This window comes from Hemitrygon akajei, chromosome 9 (assembly GCF_048418815.1).
Source record: "Hemitrygon akajei chromosome 9, sHemAka1.3, whole genome shotgun sequence".
Lineage (NCBI taxonomy): Eukaryota > Metazoa > Chordata > Chondrichthyes > Myliobatiformes > Dasyatidae > Hemitrygon > Hemitrygon akajei.
In genome coordinates, this window is record NC_133132.1 from 27,517,421 (window position 1) to 27,530,841 (window position 13,421).

Genomic DNA, 13,421 nt, shown 5'->3' on the forward strand with positions numbered 1-13,421 from the left:
ATTATCCCTTTATTATTTCCACTACCTTGCTGTGCAGAAATTAGCCATTGCGCTTTTCAGTGTGACAATAATTCTAATGCAAATTATTGGTTTTAAAGCACTTACAAACATTCTGAGGATGTGAATAGTAGTATATAAATGCAAGTTATTTCTTTCTTGAGGTCTTTTTAAAAGCTGTGTTTGTTTTCTTTATATTCAAATAGGTATAAAGAACTGGAGATGGGAGATGAGCCAATGGTTTCATGATTTACTGCAAAAAGAGAACTGTCATCAGTAGAAACCTGGGAAAGGAACAGAACTCCCTGCCTCAACTACATATGTTTTCTTCTGAGCTGTTCTTGTCTCTTCAGAAATCCCACGGATTGTCCATTTTCATAGAAGCTCTTCCATTACTCTTCCACAATCACCACTGAGCACATTAAAGGTTATATCAAAAAGATCACAGAATGGTTACAGCACAGAGAAAGCCATTCAACCCACTATGTTTGCATTGGCTCTCCTTCAGATCAACTCACTAATTCCACTCTCTAACCCTTCCCTTGTCATCTTGTAAATTTTTCAATTTTTACAGTATACTTATACAAATTCCTCATTGAGATCCACAATAGAAGCTGCCTCTATCACAACTGTAGAGGATAGGTTCCACATTCCAACCACACACTGTATAAACAAAGATTTTACTCATGTCAGTCTTAATTCTCTTCCTCTTTATTTCATACCTGTGGCTCTAATCCTTGATATCTCCACCAAAGGAAACAGCTTCCATGATGCACTCCATCCTGAACCTTCTTCATTTTACATATTTCTATCAAATCTTCCCCTAGCCTTCCATTTTATAAAGAAAACTGTTGCAGTCTGCCTAATTTATCCTTGTACCTAATAGTCCTTCAGTCCTGGATCCAACTTTGCAAATCTTTTCTGGCCACTCTCTCACACTCAGATGGTGGATTTAGGCATGGACTGGTGTTTTATTTAGGTTCAGCATGACCTTCCTCTATTGATAGCACCTGGAATTATGTATACCTAATTAACTTCTTTCTCAACTTGCCCTCCTGTTCTTAATGACGTGACCCATAATCCTAAATCCCTCTATCTCTTCACCCTACTTAGAATAGGATCATTTATGCTATATTATCTTCCACTATTCTACCATCATCCTATGAAGATGCATCATTTTACAGTTGGCCACATTAAATTTCATCGGCCATACATCTACATCCTGCTGCTATTTATCTCTATCCTTCTCACAGTTCACAGTGACTGCTAAATTCTAGTTACTGCCAAATTTAGAAATTGTGGCGTGCTCCCAAATCCAGGTAATTAATGCAGATTAAATAAAAATCAATGGCCTCCAACACTGATTCCTGGGGTAAGTCAATATTCACCTTCCTACAGTATGAAACAACCATTTGCAACAATACACTGATCTCTGTTATTTAGCCAACTTCATATGCATCAGTCAATGGCCGTTTTATACTATGTGTTTCAACTTTGCTGATAAACCTGCCGTGTACCATTCAATCAAAAGTGTTCTCTAATGTCTAACATCTCTTTCATTCATTTCTGTAATTTCCTGATCTCAGCTTATTCCTTCAAATTCCTAATAGTGATATTCCAACATATTTTATTCTCCCCTTTGACTTTCATTGAAATCAAGATTGACTGCTGAATATGAAGTTGGCTTCAAACACTAAGCAGATGCATCTGTGCCACACTGAGTGAATACATTTCTAGAGCTACCAACTACTCTCCTAGTTGATATAAAAGATGCCAATGTATTATTCTGAAGAAGAGCAGGGTAGTTGTTCTCGGTGACCTGTAATAAATTTTAGAGAGTGGGAGGTGACTGAAACAGGCTGCCGGCGTAATGGTGGAGGCACATACCATAGTGGTATTGAAGAGTCTTTTAGATAAGATGGATGGATAAGCAGGAAATGGACAGATCTGGATCATATGAAATAGAGGAGATTCCTGCACCCATGTGGAGTTTGTTGACTTCATCAACTTTACCTCCGACTTCCATCCTGCCCTCAAATTTACCTGATCCATTTCTGACACCTCCCTCCTCTTTCTTGATCTCACTATCTCTATCTCTGGAGACAGCTCATCTACTGATGTCTATTATAAACCCACGGACTCTCCCAGCTACCTGGACTATACCTCTTTCCACCCTGTTACTTGTAGAAAAGCCATCCTCTTCTCTCAATCGCTCCACCTGCACTGCGTCTGCTCCAAGGATGAGGCTTTTCATTCCAGATTGATGTCCTCCTTTTTCAGAGAAAAGGGCTTCCCTTCCTCATCAATGCTGCCCTCAACCACATCGCTTCCACTTCACGCCTGCCAGCTCTCACCCCATCCTCTCACCACCTTACCAGGTCCTCTTGTCCTCACCCACCACCCTCCGCGTCCAGCAAATAATTATCCAGAACTTCTGTCATTTCCAATGGGATCCCATCACCAAGCACATCTTTCCCTCCCCCCCACTTTCCCACTTTCTGCTTTCCGCAGGGATCTCACCCTTTGCAATTCCCTCATCCCTCATTTGTCCCTCCTGACTGATCTCTCACCTGGCACTTATCCTTGCAAGTGGAACAAGTGCTACACCTGTCCCTCCACCTCCTAACCTCACTACCATTCAGGCACCTAAACAGTCCTTCCAGGTGAGGCGACACTTCACCTGTGAGTCTGTTGGGGTTACATACTGTGTTCAGTGCTCCCAGTGTAGCCTCCTGTATATCGGTGAGACCCAATGTAGATTGGGAGACCGCTTCGCCAGAAGAAGTGGGATCTCCCAGTTGTGACCCATTTTAATTCCACTTCCCATTCCCATACGTCAATCCACAGCCTCCTCTACTATTGCGTCACCTTATATTCTGTCTGGCTAGTCTCCAACCTGATGGCACGAACATCGATTTCTTGAACTTCTGGTAATGCCCCCCCCCCCCCCCCCCACCATTCCCCATCCCCTTTTCCCTCTCTCATCTTATTACTTCCCTGCCCATCGTCTCCCTCTGGTGTTCCTCCTGCCTTTTCTTTCTTACATGGCTTTCTGTTCTCTCTTAAGATCCCCCCTTCTCCAGCTCTCTATTTCTTTTACCAATCAACTTCCCAGCTCTTCACTTCATCCCTCCTCCTCCTGGTTTCACCTTGTGTTTCTCTCTCTACCCTCCCCCCCCCCCCCCCCCCCCCCCCCACCTTTTACATCTATTCCTCATCTTCTTTTCTCCAGTCCTGCTGAAGTGTCTTGGCCTGAAACGTCAACTTTACTTTTTTCCATAGATGCTGCCTGGCCTGCTGAGTTCCTCCAGCACTTTGTGTATTGCCTGGATTTCCAGGATCTGCAGATTTCCCTTGTTAGAGATTTAATTTAATTTGACACCATGTTCAGCACAGACATCAAAGGCTGAAGGGCTTGTTCCAGCACTGTGTTGTTCAAAGTTCAAAAGTAAACTTATTATCAAAGCATGTGTATGTCATCGTATATTACTTCCAGATTCATTTTTGGGCAGACATTCGCAGTAGAACAAAGAAATAGAATAAAATCAATGAAAAACTACACACAAATGAGATCGGCCTAATCACAAACAATAATGAATCTGCAAATAGACAGAAAGTGCTGAAACTGTCCAATTGGTGCAGAAACCACAACCTATCACTCAAGTTCAAGAAGACAAAAGAAACGATAATTGACTTCAGGAAGGAAGAGGTCCTGAACAAGCCCCACTAGTGAGGTAGTGGAAAGGGTCTTCAGTTTCAAGCTTTCGGAGATGAAGATCACCAAGGAGCTCTCTTGTTCTATCAACACAACCTTGATAGTAGGGGAGCACTTGGGGTGCTTAAGAAGAGTTAATCTGCCCCAAAAATTGCTGGCCAACTTTTATCAATTTGCAGTAGAGAGCATACTGACATATGGAATGACAGTGTGGTACTTTAGCTGCAGCAAGACAGATCACAAGGCATTCCAGCAGGTGATTAGGTCGGCTCAGCACATCACTGGGACTCAACTACCAGACCTGGAGACAATCTATAACTCTCAATGCCTACGACACACTCATAGCATTATTAAAGACCTAACCCATCCCGGACACTGTCTGCTCAATCTCCTGCCACCTGGTAGGAGATACAGAAACATCTTACCCAAGAGAGTAAGACTGAAAAACAGCTTCTTCCCGAGAGCTGTGGTGCAGCCGAATAATGCTACCAATGGCATTGCCAACGGCCTTTGAGGTTTTTGGACTATCAAAGTCACTCGTTGCATGTAATATGAGAACTTTTTTATGATGTTGTGCTTCGTGCATTGTATGTTTTGCATGGACTAGAGTAGAACCACAACCTTGTTGTCTTGGGCAATGATAAAGTTCTATTCTATTCAAATACTGCCAAACCACTGCAAAAGAAAACCAACAGCGCAAATACAAAAATTAACTAAAACTGAGAACATGAGCTGTAGAGTCCTTGAAAATGAGTCCATAAATTGCGGAATCAGTTCAGAGATGAGGTGAATGAAGTTATCCAGACTGGTTCAGGCAGGAGCCTGATGGTTGAAGGATAATAACTGCTCTATGAAGGGTGCCATTCTATGAATATTATCTCTCAACAAACATCACTTTAAAAAAAGATTTTTTAGTCATTATCAAATTGACGTTGTGGGTGGTTGCTGTACATAAATAGGCTGTTCATATTCTGATATTACATTAGTAACACTTCGAAATTACTGATTGTAAATCACTGTGGGAAATCTGGGCATTTACATTGTGCCTATTTTTCCATGTAGATTCTGACAGTGGTTCATTGATGTAAATATTTCCAGACCATGTGAAGTTGCATCAGTTTTTTTAAATTTATTTTTTTTCCAGAATCTGGACATATAAAACTCAACAACTCCATCTCTTGTTCTTGAACTGCCACGGTCTTCTTGGTGAAAATTTCCAGACTTCCAAGAAAGGAAAAATGATATATTTTCAAGTTGTGAATATATGCAATTTGGAAAATAATTAGCCAAACTTCCCAACTGCCTGATTCTCTTGCCCTACTCGGTTGAGACAATCAATTTGGGAGGTGCTGCTGATCTAGTCCAGGCATATAAAGCATGCATTTAACACCATACAGGGTGGTGGGGTGGAGATACATCCCTACCCAAGGAGGTGTAAGATGTCCCTTGGGCAAGATGTGGCACCTGCTTAGCTGCACCAGTCAGGGTCACATGAAGCAATGGAGCAGGTGGTGAATGATTCTATGAGCAGCTAGTACTTATCACAAGTCCTGATTATGCGACCACTGACGCCAGCCAGACAACCTCTGAAGAATGTTGATAATGGCTGAGGTTACCCGTCTTGTAAAGACACTGCCCAGAAGATTGGCAAACCACTTCTGTAGAAAAGTTTGCTAAGAACAATCATGGTCAAGACTATAATCCCCCACATCATACAACATGGCACATAATGAATAAACAAACACACCATATACTAATGGAATGCTTTAACAGCGACAAGCAATCTGCTGGAGGAACTCTGCAGGCCAAGGAGAAAATGTTTGTTGAGACCTGCATCAGCAAGTAAACAAGCTACTGTCCTGATGCAGTCACATCTTTGAACTGGGTGCCCTCAAAACCTTGTAGATACACATCGACAACAGGAAAAAGACCATAAGACATAGGAGCAGAAGTAGGCTATTCAGCTCAAGATTGCTCTACAATTCTATCAAGGCACAGGATGTACTTCTTGAAGCAGTTGGTAAAACTCCACCTTCCCCAGGACATACTGGTGCGATACTATACTGCCATCATTGAGAGCATCAGCCATTACTGTCCGGTTTGGTGCAGCACCCTCTCACAATACATGATAACACAGCAAACTGTCAGGTCAGCAGAAAGGTCATCACCTGTAGTCTACCATCACTGCAAGACTTGTATATGTCCAGGACAAAGAAGTAGGCAGGGAAAAGAAATCTGTGGATACTACCCACTCTGCAAAATGCCTTTTTCAAAAGCTCCCTTCTGGAAAGTGCTTATGGGGTTAATAAAACTTCACAGCATCTTAAGTTTCTTCCCCCAGGCAGTTAATGTGATCAACTCAGCTCCCCACCCCCATGTGAACATATGCTGGTATTTATGTACATTTTATTCCATCTCCATACTTTAACCTCTAACTTTATTTTTATATAATTCGTTATAATTGTTTAATGTTGTTTTTGTTGCATGTTGCACCCTGACCAACACATAAATCCCTAATACACATAAATGTATATGGAGAATAAAGTTGGTCCTTTACAGCTAGAGTAAATGAACGTTTATTTTGATAGAAAGGGTGTTAATTAAGCAGTTGGCTAATCTTGGATAGTATTCACCCTATTCAGTACTGTATTGTTATTCAATTGAATGGAAGATATGCCCCCATACTTGTACCTTGTGATTGGTGGAAGTCACTCATACAGGATACAAGCCTCGCACTTAAATCTAGTAGCCACCGTAGCTGTATATTTATTTCTTTTGGGTTTCTGGTTAATTGTCAATCTTCGGGATATTGACAGCGGGAGTTGGCAACGCAAATGCTATTGAAGGTCAAGGCAGCAATTGTCAATAGAACAAAGTCAGGCAACATCCGTGGAGAAGCATAAACGAAAATTTCAACTCAATTACCTATCCATAAGAGCTTATGAAAGAAACTGGTTACAGCTAAATTCACTTCCAACCGCCTTATCCCTCCGCGCCATCCGAATCCATAAGCCTTGCTGAGGCTGCAGCTCGGGGAATGACGTCTTTGGCGCCGCAGACCACGTGCCCCTCCCCCACCCCCTCACTCCGTGTGCCACGTGTGTGTGCGCGCGCTGTTGTTATTGTTTGCATCCTGATATTGCCGCGTGCGCGGTCGGACGCGCGTCCGCGCGACTGACGGTTTAATCGCGGTAGGGGCGCGTGCGCCATGTATGATTGTTCTCGCTCCCCCCGCCTCTCTCTGGGCGAGCCGCGCGACACGGCTATCTCTTTATGAATAAAAACAATCGCCCGCTGGAGGCTGACGGCCGCGCAAGGTGACGCGGGCGCGTTCCCTCCCCACGTGCTCTCGCTCCCGCTTCAAACACAACTGTCCGTGCCGCTCGTTTCTCATTGGCCGCGCGGGGACGCAAAACTGTGCGCGAGGCAGAATAATAACAGACACCGAGAGGGAGCCGAGCCGAGCCGGGCCTGGTCGGCCACGGGCTGAGAATTCGGGAGGCGAGGACTAGGTCTGGATCCCGAGCCGACCCGACCCGGGGTGAGGAGTACACCGTATCACAGTCAATCTGAACTGAGCAATCAGTGAATCGGGACGAGCAACAAAATCGCAGCCCGTCGGGACGGTCAGAGAAGCTGAGTCGGGACACCGATCCCGATCCTGGGGCGGGCGCAGGAGAAGCTGCTGGAGCGAGTAGGGAGCGGGCAGGGATTCAGCCGCCTGGCTTAAATTTTGTCCCGAACCGTGCGGTAGGGAGTCCGGGACTACTGTGCCAACATCACGGAAGAGAAACTGGCTCAAACCGCCCTTCCTCGCCGTCCAGACAAACGGCAAAGCTGGGAAGAGGCAGGCTGAGCCCAGGGGGCAGGGGACGCCGAGTGGGGGGTCCCGAGCAGAGAACAACGGTCGGGGCATTGCACCGGGAAGTGAACGGGCGAGGGAAGCCAAGCTGTCCAATCCCATCCAGCCACAGCCGGGACAACGAGTCCACGGTAAGGACACGACTGCAGTGAGACAAGTGGAGAGGAACGAGGGATCTGCACTGGCGTCCAGTCCTTGTCCTCCGCAGCGGGAGAGGGGGAGGCAATTGTTCATCCCGTTTAGGAACTGCGGGTAAATTCTGTCAACAGTAATCTGCAGCTGGACTCCCAGCATCAATTACATTAAACAGTAAATCTAAAGATTTTAATTGGCCAAGTTAACGTTGGTCATTTGGGAAATACTCGTAACCCAGATATTACTTGTGTCGGTGGAAGTGTGCATCCTGGGAGAGTTGTGTTGCCACTGTTTTGAAACCACTGTACGGTACGTGCCGCGATGCGGGATACCAATATGATGCGTTGTTGCTGCACGTACTCTTGCACACGTCAGAAAAAAATCCTTGCGATTGTAAACAAGTCAGGTTGATTAAACTTTAAAAAAAAACATTCACTTTGTTGTTTGCAAAGGAAGAGGGGAAAAATACGCTGAAGGGTTTTTGTCGAAATGGGTTTCAATATATAGATTTCCGGGTACATTTCAGCGACGTCTTTTGGCCTATTCAGGTTGTTTTTAAAATGCAATTCATGTGTAAACCTCCTTGGCGTTACTTTCTGTCACAACGAAATGCGGTATTATGTAACTAGTTTATTCAGGACATGCATATGTTATGGGTTAGTTGCCAGTATTTACAATGGAATGTATTAGCTTCGACGTACTTCCCTTTCGAGAAATATCACTGCGAAGTATCATAACGAACTGGATTTTATGCATGCACTATACACGCGATGTAGGGAAAAATTGCCTTTGACTGTTTAATTCCACCTTTTCGTTTGTACAAATAAAAGTACAGTGGGGCATTCTAAATAGATATTCATGATTGCACCGCAACAAAATAAATATAATTATAGTTGCCGAGGTAGTATATGTGTAACTTGAGATCGGTGGTGAATGTCGAGCATGTCAGATGAGGGTGCCTGGTATAAACCGGAGGTAAATTAAGATTTTATTTTATATCCTGTGTGTTCGAGTGCAGGCTGTCTGTCGCGAACTTGCGCGATAATTGGCAAGTTGTGTTGTAAGTTATATTGTATGCATTTTTGAAATGTGCAATATTATTTTTCTTCCTCCATTTCCATGGACTGACCTCTTTCTCCCCCCCCCCCCCCCACACACACACACACACACACACACACACACACACACACACACACACATTGCCCCGTTTTCTGTTTATACGGAAGTGATGTTTCGGTCTTGACAACAGCTGTAGTGGTGATTGATTTTGTGGTTTCTGCGCTTATTGGTTCCACTCTTTTAATTGACGTGGGAAGTTCCGTGTCGTTGTGTTAGGATTGGTTTTTGCTCAGCTCTGTGGAGATTACATTTAAATGCTGCTTAAGCATGTTCAAAATACTTAGCGACAAAACACTTCGACACCTTTTAGTCCAAGTTCCGCAAAAGACTCCATAAATGCTTTGCTGTTTCTTGGTAGAGCGAATGTGTCTGCGTTCTTCACCGTCGATCATACGGCTGTGACGTCATTGGCTTCCTGGTTGGATAATTGGGATTTGGAGGAGGCCGCGTAAGAGTCATTACTGGCCAGCTTCAATCTTCTGTCTGCGTATCGTATCATGCAAGCATTTTGTGGTTGGAGGAACACTTGGAAGTTATTGATTCAAGGCAGGCAGTTGAATCTTAATTGGGGATGTGCCTAGGGAGCCAAACTAATTGTTTTGACAGAAGTTGTCATCTCTGCCATCTGGCTCTCAGTTTATATTCTGGATATAAAGCTGCAAATTTTTCCCCCTCCCCACATATTTTATTTATAAAACTTACAAATAATAATCCATATGCTGCCATTAAAAAGACAAGTTAAATATTGATAGCAAATAGGATGATATCAAGTTTTCTTTCTCACACATTCCTGTGTAAAACGTCCAAGTAGTTTTTACAGGCTGCAGTGTGCAATGACGAGGGCCTTAAATTAAGGTATTTCCTTTATAGGACCTTTTTGTTAGACCTGCACCCAACTTTGTTGTGCCCCTCAGCACTAGTGGTAGACCTTGGAATGTGCAGAGGTTTGTGGACAGCTCCTTACACTGGAAGACCCAAGTTTCAGGGAGACTAAAGAGATCTCTATCTGAATTGCATTTACTGAAGTGACTATTTCACTGTAGTGTCTGTAGAATTTTAAGTTTATTGAAGAACCCTCTGTTTACAGTCTGTTTTGTATTTATTGATAGTAGAATCATGATGAGGGTCTGAAAAAGGCTGATTCAGGAGAATTCTTCCTAAAATTGAATTATTGGAAAGCCAAGCCAAATGTTAAGAGTAACATTTTTTAACCTTGGTTCAAGAGGTACTGTGGTGCTTCATGATAACTTGTGATAGGAATGTTAAGTTTTAATTTTAATTAAAAGATGGGCAATAAATAATCCTCACTTTAGGATGACAAATTATCTACCTTTTAATTACTTGGTTACATGACCTGCCATAATTAAAAAGTGAAAATTGTAAAACTTAATATTCCACAAACTATTACCTTAAAGCCTTGTAATTGACAGTATCTATAAAGTGCTATTAAAGGTTAGCAATTTATTATCTATTTTAAGCTGTTCCTGAATCACTGCACAGCACCATTGTTTATTTGACAATGATTTATACATTTATGTTGCCAAGCAGTAGATGACCCAAAACTAATTTGAGCTACAGTCAGTATGAACAAGTGTTTAGGATGAACTTTTTCTGCCATAAACATCTTTCACTGCATATAATTCAAGTATCTTTTTCTAGTTAGAAACTAAGTAGCAGATTGTACTCCCAGCAGAATCTGTGGGAGTTGCAATAATTTCTGTTTAAATCTATCTCTTCTGGTGATTTTAAGGATAATATATATTTTGAGCTTTTTAAAAATTTTGCTTGGGATAATATGATGAGGAGGGTATTTTTTATTGTGCTAGTTGCTTTGCCAGATCTCTTGTTTTAATACTTGTGGGTATTTGGGTTGAAAATTGACAATATCACACAATTAAAACAGCTGGGGGGGGGTGGGAGATGGTTGAAGGATAAAGCAAGTGTATGATTATCATTGTTGGTTAAAATTAACTGAATTTTAAGTAACAAACCATGTCCCATGGAAGATTAACAGAAGTGTTACATTTTTTTTTAAAAAAGAGGCTAAGTGAGATTGTCAGAGGCAATTGAAAGGTTTTTGTTTAAGGCTATTTTGTGGAATAGGGAATTTCAGATTTAGAAATGAGTCACCTGAGTTCTTGGCTGCTACTATTGGATACCATGTGAAGATGGGTGAGCCTTGGAAAATTGTTGAAACACAGATGAAAAATTTGCTGAAAGCCTGGGGGCATTGTTGATTCAGATTTAGTGTGTTAAGTTAAGGACAATATAATTTTGGATCTTTCAGAGTTCCAAGAATGGAATAGTCAAATGGTAACAGACAATTGCAAGCATATTGTGGATGATGTTAATAAAATAGAATTGGGTTGACTTGGTACAGAAGTTTGTCTGCACAGAAAGTTGTAGCACAGAAATATCAAACATAGTTCAGTCGCTAGAGTTGCTAGAGAGTGTGAGTAGGGCATAGTTTTTGATGGGGAGAAAAGGATGGGCTCACTCAAGTACAGTGAAGCACTGTGCCCATTTATATGGTGGAGAGGTTAAAGGGAGTAGTTATTGTACAGCTGGGTGCCATTAGTATACTTGCCAAAATCAATACTTTTTTAGAAATATGCTCTGGAGGTGCAGGTTGATTTCAGAGATGAGGGGGTTAGACTACAAGGAGAGATTGAGATGCCTGGGACTGTATTCACTGGAATTCAGAAGAATGAGAAGAGATTTTATAGAAACCTAAAATTGTGAAAGGATAGATAAGATAGAGGCAGGAAAGTCGTTTCCACTGGTAGGTGAGACTAGAGCTAGGGACATATCCTCAAGATTTGGGGAAGCAAATTTAAGACAGAGATGAGGAACTGCTTTTCCCAAAGAATGGTAAATCTGGAATTTTCTGCCCAATGAAGCAGTGGAGGCTATCTCAGTAAGTGTATTTAAGACCCGGTTAAATAGATTTTTGCATAGTTGGGGAATTAAGGGTTAATGGGGAAAAAGACAGGTAGGTGGAGATGAGTCCATGGTCAGATCAGCCATCGTCTTATTGAATGATGAAGCAGGCTCAATGGGCCGGGTGGCCTACTGCTGCTCCTATTTCTTGCGCTCTTTTAAAATAAATAAATAAATTGGGGGGTGGGGCGGGGGTGTGTCAATGATGGTGGTTGTTCATCATGTCTGATGATGACAGGAAACCTGTGCAGGAGGCATCTTTGCACCTCAGAAGTCCAGGTCCAAGTGTCACAAACTGGGGTCTTTCTTGGTTGCAGTGTGGATGACCATGACATCTTCTGTGCCTTGTCATGCTTTTCACTCTCTGGAGCATTGCAATACTTGGATCTCATCTCATCTCATTTTTGTGTTTTGGAACTCATCTGTCCAGTCCATTGGAGCTGACTTCACATGCAAGGACAGGTATGCCCCTATCTCATCACGGTATGAGGCTGCTGGCTACTCTCATAGGGTTTAGATTGCCTCTCACAGTGATGTGCTGGAGTGTGGCTGCTGTCACATGGAAACAGCTACTTGGAGCCACAGGTGAGAGCTGAATGTCCAGTGGGGACCAAGGTGAGTGAGCTGTCCTGGAATGGACACAAGCCTCTTCACCAGAGATGCTACCCTTCCCTGGACACTGCATACATCCCAAGAGGGTCAGTGATAGATCCCTGAAAATAGCAATAATGATGGTGTGATAGCAGGATGATAACCTGATTTTAAATGATTTTTCTGAACATGACTAGGTAAAAGTGGAGCTCCACAAGTGTATTTGGACCCAGTTTGATGTTAGTAGAATGGTAATGGTCAATCCTGTTGAGTAATGCAAACAGGTTAAAAAGAGTGAGATAAAATAGAACAAACATGAGGAAATCTGCAGATGCTGGAAATTCAAACAACAACACACACAAAATGTTGGTAGAACACAGCAGGCTAGGCAGCATCTATAGGGAGAAGCGCTGTCGACGTTTCGGGCCGAGACCCTTCGTCAGGACTAAACGAAAGGAAAGATAGTAAGAGATTTGAAAGTAGTGGGGGGAGGGGGAAATGCAAAATGATAGGAGAAGACCAGACGGGGTGGGATGAAGCTAAGAGCTGGAAAGGTGATTGGCGAAAGTGATACAGAGCTGGAGAAGGGAAAGGATCATGGGACGGGAGGCCTCAGGAGAAAGAAAGGAGGGGAGGGAGCACCAGAGGGAGATGGAGAACAGGCAAACAACTAAATATGTCAGGGATGGGGTAAGAAGGGGAGGAGGGGCATTAACGGAAGTTAGAGAAGTCAATGTTCATGCCATCAGGTTGGAGGCTACCCAGCCGGTATATAAGGTGTTGTTTCTCCAACCTGAGTTTGGATTCATTTTGACAATAGTGGAGGCCATGGATAGACATATCAGAATGGGAATGGGATGTGGAATTAAAATGTGTGGCCACAGGGAGATCCTGCTTTCTCTGGCGGACCGAGTGTAGGTGTTCAGCGAAACGGTCTCCCAGTCTGCGTCGGGTCTCACCAATATATAAAAGGCCACACCGGGAGCGCCGGACGCAGTATACCACACCAGCCGACAGGTGAAGTGTCGCCTCACCTGGAAGGACTGTCTGGGGCCCTGAATG

General features: G+C 43.1%; 1 protein-coding gene across 3 annotated transcripts in view; it reads left to right on the forward strand.

Annotated features, from left to right (window-relative positions):
- Window positions 1–7,086: 7,086 nt before the first annotated feature.
- ypel1 (yippee-like 1) overlaps window positions 7,087–13,421 on the forward strand; it is a 51,151-nt gene continuing 44,816 nt past the window's right edge. Inside the window, exon 1 of one of the 3 annotated variants that reach the window (XM_073055690.1) lies at window positions 7,087–7,826. The gene's annotated coding sequence lies outside the window, so the exon portion shown is untranslated. The remainder of the gene's footprint in view (window positions 7,827–13,421) is intronic. The other 2 variants (XM_073055689.1, XM_073055691.1) reach the window with 2 other exon arrangements.